The sequence below is a fragment of the Pogonomyrmex barbatus genome, unplaced genomic scaffold, assembly GCF_055798465.1.
Source record: "Pogonomyrmex barbatus isolate J1 unplaced genomic scaffold, ASM5579846v1 scaffold18, whole genome shotgun sequence".
Classification (NCBI taxonomy): domain Eukaryota; kingdom Metazoa; phylum Arthropoda; class Insecta; order Hymenoptera; family Formicidae; genus Pogonomyrmex; species Pogonomyrmex barbatus.
The window spans coordinates 50,339-74,475 of record NW_028297114.1 but is presented as its reverse complement, the minus strand read 5'-3'; the positions used below and the strand labels follow the sequence as shown (position 1 = coordinate 74,475).

Below are 24,137 nucleotides of genomic sequence, written 5' to 3'. Positions count from 1 at the left end.
ATTCTTAGTAAAGAAGGACTGTTTACATTTGCCCCATTTTAATGTCAAGCAATGTCTGCCTGGGAGTAATTTACCTGACAAATTGCAACTATCCCGTACTTACGCGTCGCAACCTATATTAATGATTACATCACAAAAGCTATTGGAAGCTATCTCCGATATTACGCTGACCAATATTTACATCGTAAATCAACGAGTAAACTGGAGCGTTCCAGCTAGCACATCCAATTCATCCGTTCTTCGTGTAAATAGGGATGCTGATGGAACTGCTGCGTTTCAACTAACGACTAATTAAGCGACAGCTATCAAGGAGCTATCAATCCTTTGAAGAACAAGTAGCGAGACAGACAAAGGCTATTTCCTAATCTCTAATTATATCGTTCGCCAACGAGTGCGATCGGCATAACGGTTAACTCGACAGCATAAGACAGCATAATCGTCCGTACAATTTACGCGCGTCATTCGAGTGCACGTATAACGGAGGCGCCGTATAACGGAGTTGACTGCGCAACGTGTGGTATGCTAAAAGCGATTTCAGCGAAAACTACACACGCGACGGGTAAAGCCTGTCGGTTGCGGCAGATGTATCGAAGTGCGTTCGTCCATGCGGGGCTTCCAACAAACCAGCCGAGCCGCAAGACGATACACAATATGTCGACGCGATGCAATATTCCACGATCTTGCGCTTCCGTTCCGTTCCGCGTTATATCTGGCGATTTTACGGCGTTTCGACGCGATCATGACTACGAACCCGAAATCGTTGAATAAAGTCGTATCCTTTCACCGTGTCCGTACCCTTTCATTCTAACCTAGTATTACTAAACTGTCCGTCTGAGTTCTTCATCCCGCATTCTATACAATCTTTGTGATAAATGCAGTCGGCAAAATATATGATGAAAATATTATTTCACTGAAATACTCGTGTTCATAATCTATAGATATTTTTTTCATACCGTGCTGCGTTATTTTATTTATTTAAAAAGAATACTAAAAAATGTGTGCATGTGTGTGCGCGCGTGCTACGCATGCAAATGCGCATACAGGGCATACAGGTATTCGAATAGTATCCGTGTGCGAACGTTTCTAAAATCTATACTTGTCAGGCGAGTATTACGCGCAACTTCAGTGAGCATAATAAGCAGCTTAGAATCGCGCCGTTGGTACAGGCGTTGTGGTAATTCAAGGGTCTCCGGAGGCTCTCCACGCTCGGCAAACTGCCGTGACGGTCAAGTAACTGGAACGGCCAACGTTTACAAACGTAACTCATCGGCAGATTAATCTCGCGGGTCTTCGGAATGGATCTCTCGACGATCGTGTCTCCGGCGGTCGGGATATTCTTCCCATTCCGGGCGCGCCATGCGCGGTTTGCTTTTTAACTTTCCTCGCTTGCAATTTTCGTTCTACCGCGAAGGCAGATCTTAATGCGCAGCGTACCCCACCATCTCTCGCGGTCGAATAAATTTATTTTAATGATGAAAACCGGCAATTTACAAGCCTTTGGGATTCGATGAATTGCCACTGAAGGGAGATGGGATGTTTTACAATCGCTTCTCTCAGCAAATTGGTACGTCCGTAAATTATAACGATAATTACGAATTTGTGATCAAATATAGTATAGGCCACTTATCGTTAAATTGCATTTCGAATTATGCCGCTAAAACTGTATGTATTATTTATGCCGTAAATTAATTAACAGCTATTATTGTTATAATTTAACATTAAATTATTTTCTCACGCAAATTTCGGCGTGTAACATTAAAAGCGAATAAGCTTTCGAGGGTTGGCTAGGAATAAACAAAGGAAGTACTCGTTTAGAAAGAGGAACCGTGTAATATGCATAATTAACTCTCTAAGAGAAAAAAATTCTTTATCTCGTCTGCGTGCCGCGTCATTCTATTCAACCGTCCATCTCCTTCTTCCAACATAGCTCGACGAAGAGACGACTAGCCGAGTTTCTACGTTTAATTAACTTCGAGCAACATCTTTTAATTATAAGACAATTCCGTGCACGCGAGACGCGATGGTCGCATACTCGGCATTATAATTGTCGGCGAATATTTATGTCGCGCGACCATCCTCGCGTAATGTTGTCGGCGCGAAAAGCATGGTGGCGAGTACACTTTCCGCGCCGCTTGTAACAAGAACGCGCGCGACAATTACATCGCACGTAGAGGTACTTAAAAGAAAATTTAGGAAAAAGCTCGTGGAGATTCCAGTGTCGTCTTTCACCGAGAAACATTGAAACTTTCATTTTGCAAATAGAACAGATCCGCAGACTGAAACGAATCACGAAAATTGTAGCGAAACTTTGCATTACTCCTCGCGACATATTGCGCGGACAAATTTTAATATTTTCTACAAACAATTTTGCTTTATATTTTATATTATAAACAAAATTAATTTAATTTAATTTAATTTTGTCTTTTTTCTAACGTGCGTCGCAACGTGCGTATACGATATATAATTTTAATATATAAAATATTAAAAAACGCAACTTGTTACGATTTCTATTACAATTGCGAACATGAAAATTTGCCTTTTCTCACAATTAACCTCAAGCTCCTGTTCAAAACTTTTCAACTGCAAAGAAGAGGATCGAGAAAGAATACGAAGAATTACTTTAGGAAGTTTTAGGCGCAATTATCGTCGATAGCCGGTACGCTTTGTTAAGTTCGCATAATAGTGCGGCATGGCGGAGTATATCAGCGTTAACGTACGAAAGACTGGAGGACAAATTTCATGCTCCGACGAGTGCCAGTTCTGGCGAATTTCACGGCCCGTCGGATCGCTATTTCCGATCGGGAAGTGAGGGTGTGTCTACTTAATAAAGAATTAAGTTTCACATACGCGTGTATGCCTCGAGTGTGGTCGCGTATCACGTGGCGAACGCGCATGCATCCCGCGCTAATTGCAGCATGCACGTGTGCACGCAGTTTGAAATCCCAGAAGCGAACAGGCGTCTGCTCATAATAGGCCGCGGGCTCGTCACAAACGATCATTATACCTAAACAAGTCTGAAAACTAAAATATAAACGTCCGTTTACAAAACTGAAATAATTTACACGAAAACTTGGGGATGATTAATATGGCAAATGGTACTCGTCGATCATTCACAAACCATTCTTTCCACTCTGAATACATTCGTTATATGCAAGCAGAAGTTATATTACAATGATGATTATAATAGAAGTTGGCAGAGAACATACAAATCGATAAAATACTTAAACTTTTAAATTAAAATCTCTGTTTAAAGCCCGACATTTTAGTCTTGTCCGCTAAGATATTTTCCGCTAACGTTGCAGTTACATTTTCTTGCCAATTATCTTCCGCCTCGTCGATCTTGTAATTATTTTCTATACACTTTTCAGAACGATTCTGTATGTTCCTCATCGAATGCTGATACTCCTGGCTTTCTCAGGCCTGTGCCCGGCGAGCACGAGCGCAAAACTCTCGGTACGCCGAACGTTGAAAGGGATAAATCCATTAAGGAGCCGAAGCGCACAATGCGCAAACGAGCAAATTAGTTAATTAATACTTCGCAAACGCAAACGGCAGAGATACCTGCTCAGTCTTTAGGAACGACGTTTCGCAGCGTCGGCATACGCGCGTGAACCCACGGAGGACAGTAACGAGAGTTACTGGTATGCGTTTGCGAAGCTGCGAGGTTTTCGTTCCGGAAAGGAGGAAACCTGCAAGAAATGGGACGCGAGAATGCGGTCTATGTATGCGCGACACATACAGTGCCATTGTATACACGAGGATACACGTTACCTTTGCCGAGGCCGACATTACGGCCTCCTACCACGCGAGAATTCGGGAATGTAGACTCGGCACTCGCGGGTGTTGAATCGCCTGCTAAATCGAGCCGGGGCAATCTGCTTGAAAATTAGTACCCGGCGTTTCGGATATCGCGTTTTCACGGGTGCCAGGGGTTGGTGGCAAGGAAAGGGGAAGGAGAGGGAGAGGGAAGGAAGAGGAAATCGACCTGATTGTCCTTCGTGAACGACGCGCCACGGATAGGAAGTTATGCCCGAGTGTGCCCAATTCGTGCTCATTGCATGATAAAGATGAGAGCCAGATCAAGCAGTAGTTCGAGGACAAAGCTCGCGATCGCGAGCAAACGCGCTCGAACGAATGCGAATGTAGCGAGTATTTTTTCTTTGATAAGACATGAGACAAGACACACGCTTGATATAAAGTTAATATAAATTTCTTTTTTCGAAACGTCAAATGATGAAATCATCAATTACAGGAACGTACGATATACAGAGGTACAGATTTGTAAATATATGTATGTCCGCGGTGTATTAAACTCAGGGACCTGTAGATTCGCTAAACTCAAATTACTGTGCGAATTAGTCATCCCTGCGGGATCGATGAATTTCAACTCGATCCCACTCACGGTACTATCCGCATTTATCGAAACAAGTTCGTTCGTTCGTTCGTGTTTGTTCGCGCTCCTCGACTTAATCTAACTTGATGGCACATTTATGCGCGTTATTTTCAAACAAAATCGAGATCCAATAACCAAGACTCAACCGAGTAATAGTCTATTTTAGAGAAATCGAGCAAAATTCGAGATAATCAGAAGTTCTCAGCTAAGTACACCATAAGATGCTCTGACGATCGAATAAAATGAAATGGTATAAATTGTGCAAAACTAGTCTATTAGCCGCTAAACTAGCGAAACAACGAAGAGCCCATCTACAAATTGCGAATGAAAATTACAAGAAAAAGCAATTATAATTACGAGTATTGAATTTTCCTCAAAAGGAAGAAAACTTTTTCAATGTCATTTCACATATGAAGAAACAATACATATTCACAAACATCGAAAACAGTTTTATCAGTCTGTCGTTGAACAAACTCGCCGAATTCACTTGTCTATATGTCGCGTTATAAAATCTTTCAGTATTTCTACAAAGAACTAATGAACTGGACGCGCGCCGTGTTTCACGCATCACATGGAAACGATTCGACAATTGACAGCCTGACTAACAGCTGCGAAGTGCGATTAAATTATTATACGATCCGGATGAACATAGTTTGATATTCTCACATTTCCGACGTTTGTTTGATATTTTAATATTACGCGAGCTTGATACGAAATTAAATTTAACCTGTGCAAACACCGTACTGATGTTACGCGCGGATTTATCTTGTTCGATAAAAACATATTGATGTAACATGGATTTAATTCAAATCGCATTCGTAATGTGCTTATTGTTAATTTTTTCTTGTGTGACACTCGATAATTACTTTAGAAATTCATAACTTGTATTAAATTTCAATGGTAAACTCTATTGTAAGAGAGACAAGAAAATATAGCATAAATTAATAATATTATCGGTCAGCAATATCATGTAGCAGATCGCCTTGCTTTGATCCGATATTATAATGCAATATAATTATAATTATAATTTATGCAAATATCGATGAAGATGTACAGTACTGGTTAAACTTCGTTAAACTTCATTGTGTTTTCCAACTTTCGTATCTCGTCGGTGGCAAACTATGCTCAAGTACATGAGTAAGTTTTCGAGGTACTTTCGTCTGCGTAAACATTACTTTCATTATTCATAGCAATTGCAACACAATTTTCCCACACACAAACACATCCGCTTCTGTTTCAATAGTATATAACAATAGAATAATGAAATAAAAATACGTATTACAAATATATTGCAAATAAAAATTTAAACCTAGAAAATCGCAAGATTAAAAATATTATGGCTTATAAATAATCGATTTATGTTCAAGCGTTCAAAATTTTCACATTTAAACAATATTTATGAGAAAAAGTTATACAAGAAACTCTGATACCTCCAAGGGGTACACTTAATTAATTCAATAATTAGCTCAATAAATGCTTTCCATCATCGTAATGTTAATAGCGCTAATTAATTAAAGTTTATTAATGCATTATCATATGACGATGCTGTAACGCACAAAGTATCCGTGACATTTTAATTGCATGCAATATAACGGCGCTCAGTGTTACTCTCCATTAATATTCGCAGAGGTAATTAAAAGCGAATTTGCTGTTTAACGAGTTCTCCAATTTTACGCATTAATTTGCTAATTGAATCCTCTAAGAGAGGAGGATTGATAAAGTTTTTGTAGATATTTTTGCTATACTTGAATTTTAGTAGCTAGCTATAATTCACAAATATCAGCTCTTCCTTGTCCGATTGTAAATAAATTATATTTCAATTAGACATTATTGAAAATCATACCTTCATTTTTTCTAATGATATTGCATTTTTCTTGGGAGTTTCAAACTCATGACAGGTGCGGCTTGCACAAAACTTAAGTTACTTCGAGCTCAAGAGAAGTTAAGAAATTAATAATTTGGTTGAATAACTTTTGCAAACACCGCAGTATAATTTACATACATATTAATGCCTAACCGAGTGTGAGATTAAATTATGACATCGAAATGCAAATTTTAACAGAATTTTCTAGTCACGCGTGCTATTCAAGGTATGCCTTTAACACTCTTCGATTTTTGAGGATTTTAAAACATTGTCATTTTTTGCAACATTGCTTTATTTCTCATGACGATATTTAAAATTACGAAAATTTCGATATTCTCGACGGTTAGGTAATATATCAAAAGAGAAAGTGGCATTGCAATTATTCAGGCAAAATGTAATTACTTTTGTTAACAGAGAATAAATTGAATGTAGTACATATCAAATGTTAAATGATGACATATCTATCTCGACACGATTTAATAATACATTTCATGAATTTCTACATATTATATTAAATGCTCAATACTACAAGTTCTGAATATCATAATTCAGAAAATCTTGTTTTCCTAGATAACTGTCTTGGTAATATATATATATATATATATATATATATATATATATATAATCGCATTATATATAAATATAAATATAATATGTAAATATAAATAATTGCATTACATATATATATATATATTTATGCGATATCAAGTGTAATAATGGCACGAAAACTAAAAATGAAATATTGGTAATTAAGGCGAAAAATAATAACAGAGGACATCACAAAAGATAATCACGTTGTCATACATTAAACGTGCTCCACTTGCAAATTTATTTGCTTCACGTTACGTGATTATTAACGTATGGCAGAACTAGAAATAGCACGAATACAAGTTGTATATACTTCGTATTATATCGTACAAATATATCAAGTTATAATGGCCATATTCATTTCTATTTGTTATAAAAATTCAACTACTTCTATTGATTCCGAAATATATTTCCATATTGCTATATAAAAGCATCGCCAAATGTATGATATGAGAGACGAATCATAGCAAGTATAACATGCGTAACTCGCCACAACCAGTTCGCTGAATAATATCGCGCAACCCGCTCCGATCGTCCGCGCGATGGAAAATGCGCGAGCATCCAGTCAAAAGTTTTTGTATTTTGCATTTCACATTTTTTTTTCTGGTGTGTGTATATATACCGCGTTGCCCTTTCGCGAATATTCCACGTCGGCTCGCGCGCGCAAACATTTCACAAATTACACGGTCTGCAATAAAAAATGCAAAACGTTGTACAGGCCCTCATGGAAATTAGATTTTTGCTTTGAAAGGCTGTTTTGTTGGCAGCGATTCTTTTCAAAAAGTGTTTATCACATGAACATGAAGCGAAAGCTTACAATCCATTTTATTAAAAAATGTCTCGCTTACTTTTAAAAATATTGTTTTTAATGTAAATTATGGGCAATTGCGATATTCCGCGTTACTATTATTATTGTTTAGTACAATTCGCGTGTTTCATCACGCAAAATTGTAAATCGACAACGGATTTCCGGGCCGGCGAGTCAGTCTGCGGTAAATCAGGATTCAATATTCTCGAGTGATGTTAGTACGGTGTAGTTTCATGATATAATACCTAAATCGTACCGCGCGCGCGACGTATTGTACGAGGATGAAACCGAGGAATGAAGCTCGAAACGAGGGCAGATGAAATAATATTGCTGATGGAATCGGATCTGGCCGGAGACTATTCGGATGAAATAAGCAAAGGAAATTGGATGAGGCAGCCCTTCCCCCTCCCCCCTCCCCCCGACAATTTTAAATACAAAATATTTCGCAGGATCGTTAGTAGAACAGACAAGGAAAAGACGGATGTTGCGTAGTCAAGTTGATCAGAAAAGTTAATCAGAAAGTTGGAATCTTAATGTTTAAAAGATAGCCACGATTATGTAAAATTCATAGAAATTATTATGTCCACAAATACAGTGCATTTAAGAGCAACGCGTTTTATAAAGATTTCCTTCGCAGACACAGTTCATACAAAGAAATCCAAATAATTTCGATCTTTCCTCTCATGGCATACCAAGGGGGCAGAAAATAAAAGTCGCCCGGCGATGTCTGCGGTTCGGACGGAATTGAATCGAGCCGCTCGGTCTCAAGCGAGTAAAACAAATCGAGCGATGTAAAATACCCTGCGGAATCATCACTCACCGCCAACAAGTAAACCAAAAAGGGTGAGGATCAAAAGAGGATCCGGGCCGAGCAAAACTACGAATAAATATTGTCCCATCGTGCGCACCACCAATATCACAGAGCAGAGGAGAAAACCGAAATGCATACGAGTACTTGCGAGAGAGTGTGAGTACGGCGGCACACACGGTAGGAGTGGAGTGAGATCGACGTCTTGTTTATCCCACGAGGGTTCGTAAAACTGATCCAATCATCGTCTTCTCGGTTGCAAGGACGAGAAGCACCGGGAATGAACTAGCTGCGAATGGCCGGTCAACGGATTCTCCGGACCTTCTTCTGGCTCGAACTTCTACATTTGCGTGTATGTGTGTGTGTGTGTGTGTGTGTGTGTGTGTGTGTGTGTGTGTGTGTGTGTGTGTGTGTGTGTGTGTGTGTGTGTGTGTGTGTGTGTGTGTACATTGATTTTGATACAAGTTCTATATATATATATATACAGTCTGTATCAAAAACTATTCACTTGAAGCTTGAAATCATGAGGATTGAATTTTTAATAGAAATAAAGTGAAATAATGAAAACATTGAGAACGTTCTATACGTTCGTTATAAGAAGTATTCAATCATGGAGCTTTTCGTCATTAGAAAATATTTCTAAAAAGTATTATTTGATTTGTACAAATCCCGTGATCAAAATAACTAATTAAATTTTATTCTAAAATAATTGATATAATCTCTTGAAAAAAAAAAACTTTTTTTATGAAATTATGAGAATTGAATTTTTAATAGAAATAAAGTAAAATAATGAAAACATTGAGAACGTTCTATACGTTCGTTATAAGAATATATCCAATCATGGAGCTTTTTGTCATTAGAAAATATTTCCAAAAAATATTATGATAATAATATTTTTAAAAAGTATATTGATAATAATATTTTTGCATTTTTTTAGATTCCATTTTCTTTATCTTTTTTTCTCTTAATTTTGTTTGCCTATATTTTATAAAAAAAAATTTCAAATATCTTTTAAAACAGCCTGTATCATATAGACTGCCAGCAAAGAAGATAACCCGCTGCCCGTATGCAAATTTACCGTGCCACCTCTGAATCGTTTCTAGTGGACTCCTGTGTGACATTTAACGCTCGTAAGGGCCGGCTCAGGAAATCGTTTGTTTCTTTTTATTAAATTTAGTATCCCGCCCGAGCAATGTTTTAAGCGGAACACATTGTTACAAAACTGTGAACAAAAACATTATTTTCGCTAGGATATTGCTAGCCGCGACTAAATTGTTAAATTTTGAATGCGTTACGTCACGAGTTAGGTCAATATCTATTTTTCTTTCATTTAGAAATAATTATTGCGAACTTTACATCTATAAAAGTTTATTTGTGTTTTATTCTACTCGTATTAATTTAACAGTATCTCGCTTTTAATCATTTTTTAGAATTTTTAGTACAAACCTTGACAAGTTTGCGTACCAACTTGATAAAAAAATATACAAACTAATGGATGTTTTTTAATAATTAAAGTTCATGCCTAAATATATTAAAGACTTTTGAAGATGTTCCGACTTCTTAAAATGCCACTGTAGATAGATTTAAATATAATTACAGATTTCTACATTTCTGCAAAAGTCATACTTTTTAATACTGTATAAAAAAGGTTCCAACTCTCTTCGTCAAGCTAGAAACTTTAATATCCGCCTCTCAGAGTTCCGAGGTAAAGCTGGTTTCGAAGTAAACTCCGATTGATAGATCAATATCCATTTCCTATCGCAGTAAATTTCGTACTAGTAATAAATATTTCATTAACCGCTACAAAATACATGCCGGAGGTAGCTTAATTTTCCTGATTTGCTTTGCAAGTGCATTGCAATTAGAAGAGCGATTCCGCCAGGCGTCTATGCAAATAATACCCTTCTTTATACAATTGAAATGTAATTCTAACATCGAGTCCGAATAATGCGATATTCATTCATGATAAGTGAAAAAAGATCTGCCACAAAATAAATTCAACAACTTTTTATCTTTGCCATTTTCAAACAAATCTATGTCTCTTCGTTTCGATGATAATCTAAAATCGAAAAATAAGTTTTAATTAACAGCTCGACAGCATTGATACTCTTCTGTTTAATTGTCTGAATACAATTTTATCATATCAAAATCAAAAATCTCAAATAATAATGCTTCAGTTTGTCCGTTAACTTAAAGATAAATGTTAGGTTAAAGATAAATTTCAGTCAGCGGATCAATACTTGGTTCCCATCACAGGAAAGGCTATCTGAAATCGTCATCTGAACCGCGAAAGAGATTATAGACGTCTATACGCGCTACATATCTCCATCGTGATAAGTGTAATCGCGGAATCTAGTTCTTCATGTTTTGAAGAAGTGGGACGCGGATATTTTGCATCCGGCAGTAACGCATCCTGACACGAAGTAAAGCGAATATCGATAACGATAACGATCACCGATCCTCGGCCACGCAAAAAGATCGGGTAGAAATGTAGCAAATGAGATTTTGCGAAATTATCGAAGATCGAGAGAGGTATCCATCAACGCAATCTGTATCTGTGCAGTTTTAGCAAATGTACTTTTGAATTTTTTCGCGTCAACCACTTTCATGGAAAAAAGAGTTAACTTGTCCCCCAGGAAACGCTACGCTAGCATAAAGTTTCTCACTCGCACATCATACTTTGAAATCAAAGTTTTTTTTTTCATATTGACGTCCAAAATTGTAAATACAAACTATCACTTACTTTAACATTATAAATAATTCTATCGCAAGTTACTCTTTCGCAAAATTGGTCTTGATTTTAAATCTCGTTGCTAATACGAGATAATTAAGCTAATCGGATGTCAACTCAATTAAGGGAGTAAAAAACAGTTTCTTTTTCTTTTGCTGCAAACGATTGCTATATAAATAAATGTAATGTGTTAGCGTTTACTGTAAATGTAGAAAGTAAACGTCCTTTGCTAATTAAAGTGTTTCATTAGACGTATAACTCAGATGAAAGGCAAATTTTAATAATACAACATAAAATTTCTCGTCAAAATTTCTGATTCGTCAAAGTCACGAATGCGAGTCGACATTTCAATCCCAAGCAATAAAACAAAAGTTTACTCTCTCTCTCTCTCTCTCTCTCTCTCTCTCTCTCTCTCTCTCTCTCTCTCTCTCTCTCTCTCTCTCTCTCTCTCTCTCTCTCTCTCTCTCTCTCTCTCTCTCTCTCTCTCTCTCTCCCTCTCTCTCTCTCTCTCTCTCTCTCTCTCTCTCTCCCCTCCCTCTTTCCTTCCTCCTATTTCCCTTTCTGACGGAATGCACTTCATTTTGATACCAAGGCAAACATAATCAAGGTACTTCCGTTTCATCTTTGCCTGGCGACAATAAATGATACAAGGCGTTATTTACCGCGAGATATGAAGTATACACGAGATGAGGGCCCTCATCCTCATCTCAGTCTCTATCCCGCCGCATCTTACGTATATATGTAAGAAACATCCATTTCTACCAGCTGCGATTTAAGTATTTATGCTTCCGTGTGCCGACATACGGCACATCATGCCAGTTTCGTAAATGAGTTTTTCATTAACCATCGCTGCGTATATTGAGCAATAATCTCACGCTTTCTCACCCAATGTCTCATTCGTTCGATATCAAACTGGTTCGATATCAGTTTCCGGCCAAGATGGAATCCCCGAGGTTTATTAATAAGCTTAATGAAACACCTATCGATATGAAAATTATCGGGAGCCGTGAAAGTGGGAGAGAGAGATAACTGTCAAGAAACTCGCCTCGATAATTCAACGATTTTCTGCAGATTATCGGCGAAAGGAAAATGAGAAACGGGACGTCGGGAACCCACGCGATTGCTTCACTTCCCGCGCGTTATCGGACCGGACAGTCTAGATTAGCGGAATTGCTTTAGCCCGATGCACGGGCTGTATTAGCAGATGCGGTTTGGCACGATTACCTCCTACCCCTCCTTTCCACTCTGACTGCTATCAGAACTGTTTCGGAGTACAGAGTACAAAAGTCCATTAATGGAAGTCGAGAGGCGCGTGATCGAACTGCAAACTTTGTTTCGCCGTTGGCGCTTAAATTTTTGAGCGCTTCTATTAAAAGCGCCTTGACAAATCGCTTACGTGGTTTACACCGCAAACATTCGTTATCTCTTTATCTCCTAGACGTTTTCGCACACTCAATATTTCACTGTTAGCCGTGATAAATCTAAGCCAAAAATACACGATGTTTACATAAAACATGCAATACACATAGGAATGTGTACCGTAAATTGGATTGGAACGAAGAATCGTTTCGCAAAATCGAACGACACACTGTAGAGATCGAATGTGATAATACTCTCATTAATATAGAAAGAAGGAATCGTAAGGAAGTCCGAAGATTAATTTACTAATACGTTTAAATCGATATGAATGTGCGCGACACGAACGAAAAGATAAAATTTTAGATCGACGATAAAATTAAATTATCTGAAGTGCCATTCAAGCTCGAGAACTTTATACAACTTTGCGACATCGATCACATTCTGATAGTTAAATATTAATTTCTTAAAGTACCGCCACTTTACAGTTGTGTTCATACTATATTTTATTTGAATATTTACCAAATAACAAGACTTTAGTTTATTATATTTAATGTTAGCATATCTATATAAAAAAATATAGATAAATTTGCATAATAGCACACACTCAAATGTAATTAGATAGAACACGACAGAATAATCGTAAATATTCATTATAATATTCAGTAAAATCTCTTTACCCGCCTAATAAGATTACGAAAATGGTCACCATTTCGCTTATCTCAGTTTCCGGCCTGGTTTACTCATCGAAATTTTACCGAAATATCACATAAAATCCTATCATCCTACCTATAATTTTTCGTATCGTGATTACTCACGACAGATAGTAAACAATTCGATTTTTATTGCATATTACGTTATATAGCCTAAACTTTTATGACACTACCGTCCTTTCTTGACACATACTTTTTTCAAACCCACAAACTTGTTTACACCTACCGTGCCGTTCAGAGTTTTACGAAGCTATAATTCAATTTTCATAAGAAATACCGCAAAAGAGCATTTAGATTTATGGACGATGAGCGATCCGCCATTTTATTAAATCAATATCTAAACTTTAGCTCGCTGCTAAATTCAACATATCTTACATATTTAAGTTTAAACTAATTATTAGAGATAAACTATGCATACAAATTGACTAGCTGCCGTCGAATTTAACGTGAGTCGTATTCCGTCCAGCATTTAAATCAAACCTTTTAGCTGTCTAAAATTCAATGCAGGTACTTGTCTTTATCGCGCTTTTCTTTTTTGCTGCGTTGCTTATAATCGAAGGTGCGAAAACGCGATGACAGATTTGCTGAGCTTTTGAATGAAACGTCAGCATTACATATTGTCCAGCATCGGTAAATCGATATCTCCATTATATCACGACTTAGCGAAACCAAGCAATCGCAAATCAGACATCACGCATACACCGGTCTTATAGACGAATTTATCTGTGCCAGCGATGGAGAGTAAAATTTTATATTGTTTTTCCGCTTTATATTTCGGTCTGATCAGACCCGCGCATTGGCGTTATATACAGATGTGTGTGTGTGTGTGTGTGTGTGTGTGTGTGTGTGTGTGTGTGTGTGTGTGTGTGTGTGTGTGTGTGTGTGTGTGTATACATATGCGCGCGCGCGCGCATATATACTTTGCGGACCGCATAAAACCCTCTCGCTTGATGCTGAGGCATCAATATCAGGAGGGCATATTTTATAGTCAAACACACGTTCCCGACGCTATGCGCTTTACGTATGAATTATTCCCGCCATTCGCTGAGCGCACGCCGAAATCACTCAACTCGGATACCGCTACTACACGGAGAACGAATTACACGTGCCGCACTTTGTTAACTTTCAAAGCTCATATCCTGGCTATTGTCGAAGAGCCACGTCACGTCTAAATAATAATATTCATTCAAATATTAAATTTGCTACAATTTAAATAAATATTATCATTCTGAAGAATCTTACAGACTGTTTTATATCCAATAAAGAAATCTACGTATGTAAGATCTCACTTATGATTATCTAAACGATTTGTTATTACAGAAATTTCTACGCAATGATATAGGTATACATAGGTAGAAATTTTGACAATGAAAGCGTGCGTTTGCGGATTTATGCGTAATTTGTATAGAAATCGAATTCCGTAGCTTCATTATAGTATTAATAGCATGTTTAATTACGCGTAATAATTACGTGATAGTTTACAATTGGCCTGATTGTATTTTGTCTGGTATATCGCTTATCGTATACCGACCGCATGTTTCTGAAAATCGTCGGTTGCTGCGAAAATAACATTTTTATTAATTTTATACTTATTATAATCCTTTAATTTCCCTATTTTTTTCATGTGGGTATAATTAACAAGAGCGCTTTTTACATAGAAAAACGCATAAAAGTACTCTCAAAAGAAATATAATATCAATAGTTGTACAATATGTAGGTAATCGTAAAAAAAGAGAAAAAGTCGTTTATCAGATTATCGAAGTTGAATGCAAGCAATTTGTTTGCGATCTGCAACAATAGAACGAATTCGCGCATCTGGCCAAATTAGATCGTATGGCAAACAGGGATGCGTGCGTAATGTCGATAAAGGCAATTATTTTCATTTTCCATGCGAATTGTATTATCACATTGGCCAATCACGCCTGATAATTAGCTATAATGTACAATCATCCATCGAGAATCCGACATTTTTGCAATCAGCGCGATGAATATTTGGCCACGATCTCTAGCGCATTTTAACTGGCATTTTAAACAAGTCGGGAGAGCTAAGCTTAACTTAATTAATCCTGTCTGACAATTATCAAAATTTCATTAAAAAATTTCCTTTAAGAATTATAAATGTCACAGGTAAATGTGAGCCAGCAAAGATAATGCGCAAGAAATTTCAATGTGTGTAAAAATCAAATAGAAAAAACTAACGTGTCAGAAGATTATTAAAAGAAAAATATCACGTCAAAAGGTGAAAAAAAATCACGAGTTGAACAAACATTCAAAACGAAGTAAAATATTAGTTGACAACGTCCATTAGTACGCATCATGTTTATCCATTGAAATAATTATTTCGAAATTGACAGACGGTTCGCGTTAATTCACGTCATATAATATATACGTTCATTTGTCGTATGACGCGCAGATGTGTCCATCCGCAAAGCGACTGAAATTTCATCTCGATATAGTTTACGCTAAGCGAAATATCATCATGATAGTTTCTCGTCACAAAAACCGCCTGTTACCACTAACAAAAAAAAAAAGGAAAGAAAAGAAGAAGAAAATTATCACATCGCGATCGTTTTCGTATTTTCGATAAGATTTTTGTCATTGTTATTGGGGAAAAATGCAAAGTGTCCGCTTATGGTAAGATATTTTATCTCGATTGAAATTAACTCCGAGATACTTCGATGCCTTCAGATAAAATGTCCCATCTTATTTGTACCTAAGTACGGTTATTGTATTTCATCTACTTCCACCGCGAATAAACCCGAGCGCCATTAAAGTTGAAGGAAAGTAGACACAACGGCGTCCATTAGCCTGACACACTATTTCTCCATTACCGCGCGCCTACAATGAGGCGAATTACGAATAATTTTTCATTTTCGTTTCCTTTCCCTCTTCCCGCAAAAGACTCCGTAACAAATTGCGTACGAGATCTTGCGAAAGGAATGAGAATTCACACCACGGCGACGAATCTTCCGACATTCGAAAACGTTGCCGCTCGCGTATCGTTACCGCGTACGAAATATATATGTCCCGTCTACCGACTGGCTCGATTATGTTTTCGCGAGTATAATTTGAGGTATGGCTCGATTACGTTTTCGCGAGTATAATGTGAGGTATGGGCCGCAAGATTTGAATATCCGCAAATTCGCGGTAGCCAGCAGTGATATCGATCGCGGGTGAAGGGACCGCGTGGCACGCGATCGAATCCCGTGAAACGCTGCCCGCTGTCAAACGGGGAGTCATTTCTGTCCATTTATTCCCGCTGAATAGCCGACGATTTCATTAAACTTGTATCGTGCCATCGAATCGTATAACGCGCGATAAGAGAAAACCAAAAAGATCAAGAGACGTTGGCAAAATAATTGAGCGATACAGCGATATCTCGGTCGCTATTAGTTTCGCTAAATGACGAAACAAAAGTTCATACATTTTAGGGATTATGACGAAAAAGCGACATTCACGACATTATAAGAGATTCAAAAAATGAAGGACTATTTTCTGATCATCGAATTTCCCGATACGGATAATGCGAGGCACAATCTGTTTCAATAAAATTTCAATTCTTCGGAACAAGCCGTCGCGACCGGGGACGTCAGCGGGAACCGCAAATAATTGTACCCTCGGGAATTGCCACTTCGAAACTTCGCCGCTAACAGAATCCTTGTAATAGCCGATGACGGGGTGAGTAGATGTGGGAGACGAAAAGGGTGGGTTAAGGACATCGTTCCTGTGCTGGAAACTATTGCTAGCACACTCGCCGATTCGATTCACGAAATCGTGCAAAGAATGTCGAAGTTTATGAAGAAAGAGCACGTGACGTATCGTCTTTACGATTGCAACTTCGTCCAATAAATCTCCCCCGTAAACGCGATCGCCCGAAATGATTATTACCGTCAAATGTGAAATTGAAACAGCGACGAAACTGCACAACTGGGCTCATCTGGTTGATAATCAAATGTACGCCTTATGTATCTATTAATAAGCCCAGAAATTTATAATATTCATAAATTTATACAATATTCTCAAGCATTCAATGGCAATGATTTATCGATGATATCACATTCATGTTAATTATAGTAATTTGAGTGAAAATCTTGTGAAAATCTGCATCTCTCATATATGCAAAAGAACACAAATGCTGCAAATTCACGCAATTTACGCACGCCGCATCATAAACTTCAAAGTTAATTACATGCACATTGTTAAATTATTATTTAATACAATATTGTTGTTAAATAATGTTACAAATTCAGATCAAAGTTAATATGGACAAGGCACTTTTAAAATTTCTGACATTATTATGAATAAATATTTCATTAATTTAATTATTGCAATTAATTGCTAAGTCCGAGTATGCATTCTTTAAACGCGTTTATTAATTACATTTTGCGTTTTAATATATCATTTTATTGAATTTTATGTGCAAGATTGACACTTAAAAATCATTGATTAAATGAGAAGCGTCAAATGATAAAGTTAAAATATTCATATAATCATTAGAAATTACTGAGCATTAACTGATGCAATAAATTTAATATGTACGATTTTGTAATAAACTCATAATTGTTTCGTTTTTCACATATTTTCGGCGTTCATAAATTAATCACGTGCGTGTGAATTATTTCAGAGCGCTCGAGATACAAAATATCGTCTAAATAATATTTCTCTATATTCGCAAAAACACGTATTCGACCCATAATCTGCTGATATTGAAAAGGGATTGCAACAATATCAATAAATGTATCACGCAACGTTTTATAACTGCCAGAAAATGCACGAAATGACGTTAAGCCGTTATAATTCACAATATTTCGTTTCTAATAATGTCTGAGCAGAAATACAAATATAAATCCGTAAAATAGCAGTAATTTATATTATTTTTTAAACGCATACGAAATAAACCTTCCCTGAAATTCAAAACATCGTCTAGTAAATAAATCTTACAACTGACCGTTTATATCAGACTGCAGGAGCAATCACACACCCCATTAGATGAAAATTCGCATAAAACTCAGCGTACCATCTTGGACATGATACGAGGGCATCCAATTTACGTGAAGACAAATATCGCGACATTTTCCACAGTAATGAAAGTGGAAGGAGCTTGGCGCAACCGTTTTGTTTTCTTACACGGCCGTGTAAGGGCACATAAATAAAGGAGAAAACTATAACACTTGAGAAAAGCATGGCACAGCGAAGAAGAAACAGAAAGCAAACGGGAGAGTGAGAAATGGAAAGATAGAGACAGCGAGAGGAGATGAGGAAGAGGGGGGGGGGGGGGGGCTAGAGAAAGAGCATGAGGGAGGAATTTCCTCGGCGCCCCCAGAATTCAATCACACCGTGTTTACAGCTCAGTACACTTAATCCTCTTTATTGGATCCAAAGCGTTTGCCGGTATCTTAGAATTTGATCAATTTTATGGGCAAAGGATTTGGATGATACTTGCGAACCTGGCATCTGTCTATTTTGGCCCTTATCGAAATTATGTCGTATCTATTCAAATCGATGTTAACAATTCCATGATATACTTGTTATTCTTGCAAATCTAATTTCAATACGGGATATTCTATTGCGTATACGAAACTTTAATATGTAACAAGTTATGGAGATTAATTAATATCGGAAATCTCTACACAGAGATAAGTGCGTGCATGATTAAACGAACTTAATTTAACGAATTTAATACTCACGTGAAAATATAGTTAATTACAATCATGTACAAATTAATTATCACGATATGGAAATATGCCCGATGTTTTTTGTTATTCAAAGCGTTCACTTCTGATAATATGTATTACGTACCTTGTGCACGACGTCAATCTTAAAATTCTACGAGTTACATTTAAATCGACGGAAAATTTCGACGAAAAAACGTAATTGACTCGATTGAAGGACCGATTAAATATTGTAATAAAAAAACTCATTATCTCTAACAACTAGTACCTTCTACTTCGTATGCATACGTGTAAAATTGTCTCGATAAGTAACCGACGTCTCAATACGTTTACGAAGCGATAAACGCAAAAGTTGATCGATCACGCGTTTCGATTCCTTTAGCATTGTGAATGAACTCTTATCTTTTTTTCTAACACTTGTCGCGACATCGCATCTCAAGGGGGATAATGATACGATACACCAGGCCAATACGCTACAGGCAATCCGCCCGACTCCCACCACGCGACGCGTAAACTCACGTAACACAAAGCTACGCTGCATGCCGCGGAAAAGTACACACCGAATGCTGCATGCCAGAAAGCCATTGTCAAAGCAAAATACTTAACGCTAACACACAAGTGTATGTCGAATATTTCTTTTGAGTTGTACCTTTGAGTTACAAATTAAGTGTTACTGAACAATCGGCTTTCTGTTAATTCTATCTAGTTCGTATAATTTCCGCCTCATCAATTCGCGAAGATGGACAGACAAATTATTTTCGCATTAATGAAAAGTATAAAGTTGTAGATAGATAAGCAGAGGTACACGTGTATATCAGGCATACACTGAAAACTGAGTAGAAACTATCTAGATACTACTTAAGCAAGTATCGCTGATCAGAATCTAATCAGTAAAATTAGCCAGATACTGACTACTTTTTATTTTTATTTTTTTTCATCTATTTGAGCAATTATAAAAATGATCAATGCGTTAGTATATTGCAGTAAAGCGATGATGTAAAATTTCTTTCGATTTTTGTTTGCAATATAAATAAATCGTGCTAAACGAAGTGTCCATATTGAATCGCGAATGATTTGAGTAACGAAAAGCATCGCGCAATTGTCGTCTCTTGATAATTATCACATTCGTGTTCGTAATTGATTGGGTTTCAATACTTTACGAGTCGTTAATAGCGGATGTTAATCAAATCGCACGGTTATCGCGGTAATCATTAAATGTTTGTAGGGAATCGCGTTTGGCGGCTTCTGACACTTGTCGCGATCGCGTCATGAGCGATAATGCGTAACAGTATGCATATACACGTACACACATACCATATATATCCACTGTACGTTTCAAAATATAAACAAATAAGTGCCGAGTGCAATCACACATAGCAACTAATTCATCATTTCTATGAAATATTTAACGTGCTATAAAGTAAGATAAATACCATAAATACTCTATTACGTTTGCGATTTTCACGAATGAACACGCTAACTTTCTCTCTCTCTCTCTCTGTCTCTCTCTCTCTCTCTCTCTCTCTCTCTCTCTCTCTCTCTCTCTCTCTCTCTCTCTCTCTCTATGTGTGTACTCTTTTATTTAAACTCTTTTATTTATTTAAATTTTTTTATTACTTTAATCAAAAAAATATTTACATAAATTAAAATTTGATTATTATTACATTGCATTAAAATTTTACATTCTGAAAAACGAATAAAATTATGTTTGATTTTAATAAATCAAGAATTTTCTTTGTGATTTTAATGAATTAAAAAAATGAAAAGAAAATCGCAAAAACTATAACGGCTCATTTTCATGATTTTTTAAAATCACACAATTTTGTTCTCATAGAATGGGGCATAAAAATTTGGAAAAGATAATAATAATCAATTTTTATTATATTTTATTTTATCATTATTCGATCATATAAATAAAAAAATTGTATTCAAATTTAAATATAAAATTTAATAATTCATTTCATGTGTATAGTTGATGAATTATTTAAATCTATTTAGTTTTAATTTTAAAAGAGATTAAATTATTTGCATAAAAGACTAAATAATTCGTAACAATTAAAATTTGCTATCAATTATCAACTTACCGATATTAATTAATTGTTACGACATTTATATGTATAACATTTAAAAAAATAAAAAATCAGTTAAGCTATCGATAACGAATAATAAATTTATGCGTGTGTGTAAATTATATTTCGATCGTTTGTAAATCGAAAATTATCTCGATTTCAATATTTTTCTTATTAAGATTTTCGAAACTAATTAACTTTCAAAAAGAATGATTATATCTCACTTAAGCATTAAAAATACTTAAGCATCAATAAAACAAGGCATCAATAGAGATTGCAAAAAATCTCTACAATTTCATTTAGTTAAGTTAAATGTAGATTTTTGACTTCTATAAATAAAAAATATTATGCAAAAAATCTGAAAAAATATAAAACGCTAGAAATACGTTCATATCATAAAAATAAATTGTGTCAAATATACTTCATAACACCACATAAGAAATTAATAATTATTTCTATTTCCAAGTTAAAATCCTCCAAACTATATCTATTTACAAGCGTATTGACTTGTCGTGTTACTGTAATTTTCTGCGATAATAGCTTCTAAGTACTGTAAACACTACTGCTATATTTAAATACTACGTCTCTGGTTTTTCAGTTCTCCCCCTTTGCAAACGCAAATGTGCAAAACGCTTGTACAAACGGTTAAATTTGACGACAGACTGTCAGACGTTTTCCCACTGAGAACTACAAAATTATGGTTTAGCGAGTTGTCCGGAAAAGTAACGAACCAAAGTGTGATAACAAAGCGCTCTGCGTTGCATGGATGCATTTACAAAACGCACGCAGAAAGCTGGCATTCGTTTGTAAACCACTGCGTAATGATACGGTTTTACAGCGTTCCTTCTATTTCCGCTCTCGTGCGCGTGGTCGGCATACCAAAGAGGCGGATCGAAGATAGCAATAATTAGTGGAACATGAATCGCTGAATTTCTCGTCGGTGGGTCGATAATGCTCGCGACACACTGTACGACAAGTGATTTACATACCAGCGTGACAAAAATGTCTAGCAAAAGTGTTGGTGCGCATCGACGTATTCTGGAAAGACCCGAACATAAATAACTCCTTGAAAAACGGTCAGAAAACGATGCGTCGTATCTCATGTTTGAAAAGCATGTCGCGCACGCGATAAATTACACTTTACAATATTAACCATTCGAATATCCATTACTCTATCTCACGTTATTAATGCAAAGACCTCGAGTGTTGTTGAAATACACGATTGCTCAGGTCTCACGTCTTGCAGACCGACGCTTGAGACATTTTTAAAGCATTCCGGTTGCTCTGACGTAATAATGCGGGAGGATTTAACAGAAGGATCGTCTATCCTTAAAGGGGCGAACCTTCTATTCTTCTATACAACAATCTTCGCAAACGTTGAATTCGTCTCGTAATTCATCATGAGTATTACGGAAGCATTATTCACAGACGGTTTAAAGCTTTATAAACTAGAACGCTCTCAAATTGTGTCACGAATATAAATTCTCAGCAAGATTAATAAAAAGAAATTGAAAATTATCTAACGTGAATGATGTCAAATCGCCATTATCTCTATCAGATTATCTCTATCAGATTTATTGCGACTTATTCGATTAATAAAATCTCTATAACTGATCTTATTGAATCCTACTGTCATTCGCCAGAATTTTTTCAGACTAACTTCGATCGGTCTTACGAATATCGAGCAAAACAATCGCCACTATAAACCACCTGTTACACGCGCAAACTTTTTTATAATTTCATAAAGATGCAATCCAATTTACACACCTATTAAGCATTTTGCGTGCTTTATTAACGCGATAATGTTACCGACCAAACTCCAAGCTTCCTATTTATAAACATTCTTTTCTCGCACGGCTTTTCTTCCTCTGGAATATATATTCGTGATAAACGGCGAACCGCTTTTTTAAACTGCCACTTAATTAATAATAACGCTAACGTTCCAAAGTACAATAACAATGCTCAGATTTTAAAAGAAATGCTAATTGACTAAATAAATGAAAAACAGTCGCATTTTGTTCGGATATTTTTCATCGTACATCATTCACCGTACAACAAAAATTACGTATATAATTGCTTTGCAAAAATGGAGATTATTATTTTATACTGACATCTAGCAACATAATTACCGGAAGGTATTCTCTCTCGCAGAATTAGAATATAAACAAAGTTATAGAAACAACAATGAAGTTAACGACGCAACTACTGGAAGATCGTTAAGAAATGAATCCCCGCGTATCACACTTTTTGTTCGAAACGACTTACTTCGTCTATGTAATTTTCACGAATATGAAACAATTTCGATCTCGGAAGTTTCGCTCGGAACTGTCAAGTACAACATAAAACGGAATCGGACGATAAACGCGTCTGCGACGAAAAATACTCTCGTTGTGAAGCGAGTCTAGAATTGCACGGTGACACATCGGCACGTAAAAATTTCTTCAATAAAGCAAGAGCGAAGAAGATGTTCCGCATCTACAGAGTCTTCCTTTATATAAATTAAGACACGATATTTTATGATCGATATTTTATGATCTTATAAGAGTACGTCATTGTTGTTATTACACGCTAAAATTAAGCGTTTCTATATAATCCAAGAAGACTACTGTTTTATGACTAGATTATTGTTATAATTATACGATTTGCTTTTCTATTATGCGAGATTTTTGATCGTGATATACTTCTGTCGATGAAACGCTAATTTTCGCATGCTTGTATTGATTATCTATTTAATTACGATTTTTATCGTAGATATGCAAATATTCTATCTAAAGAGAACAAGTTGTCATATGTTATTCGGTGTGATACGACAACATGTGTAACCGCAGGATAGCAGTTTCGTTCATAATTCGAAAATAAAGTGTAACGCCAACTCACCGCGAATCTCCGCGTTCTCTCTCCTAAATGTCATAAACAACTGAAGAGTGGCAAAAACGAATGCGATGAGAGCAATGAAATGAATTATTCGTCGCACGAATAATCCGCGAACAAATCGGAACGCGTTAAAACCATAACGCAAACCGAGCATCGAAATTCCTGTCACGCCAGCCTTCTCTATTAGATCCGCCAATTAACGTGTAAAAACCTATCGACCTCCACGTTAACTCCTGATTTCACTAATTCATTCATGAAGAT

At 36.4% G+C, this 24,137-nt stretch overlaps 1 protein-coding gene across 3 annotated transcripts in view; it reads right to left on the bottom strand.

Annotated features, from left to right (window-relative positions):
• LOC105428791 (neurotrimin) overlaps positions 1–24,137 on the bottom strand; it is a 148,362-nt gene that overhangs the window by 123,125 nt on the left and 1,100 nt on the right. The window lies entirely within an intron of this gene.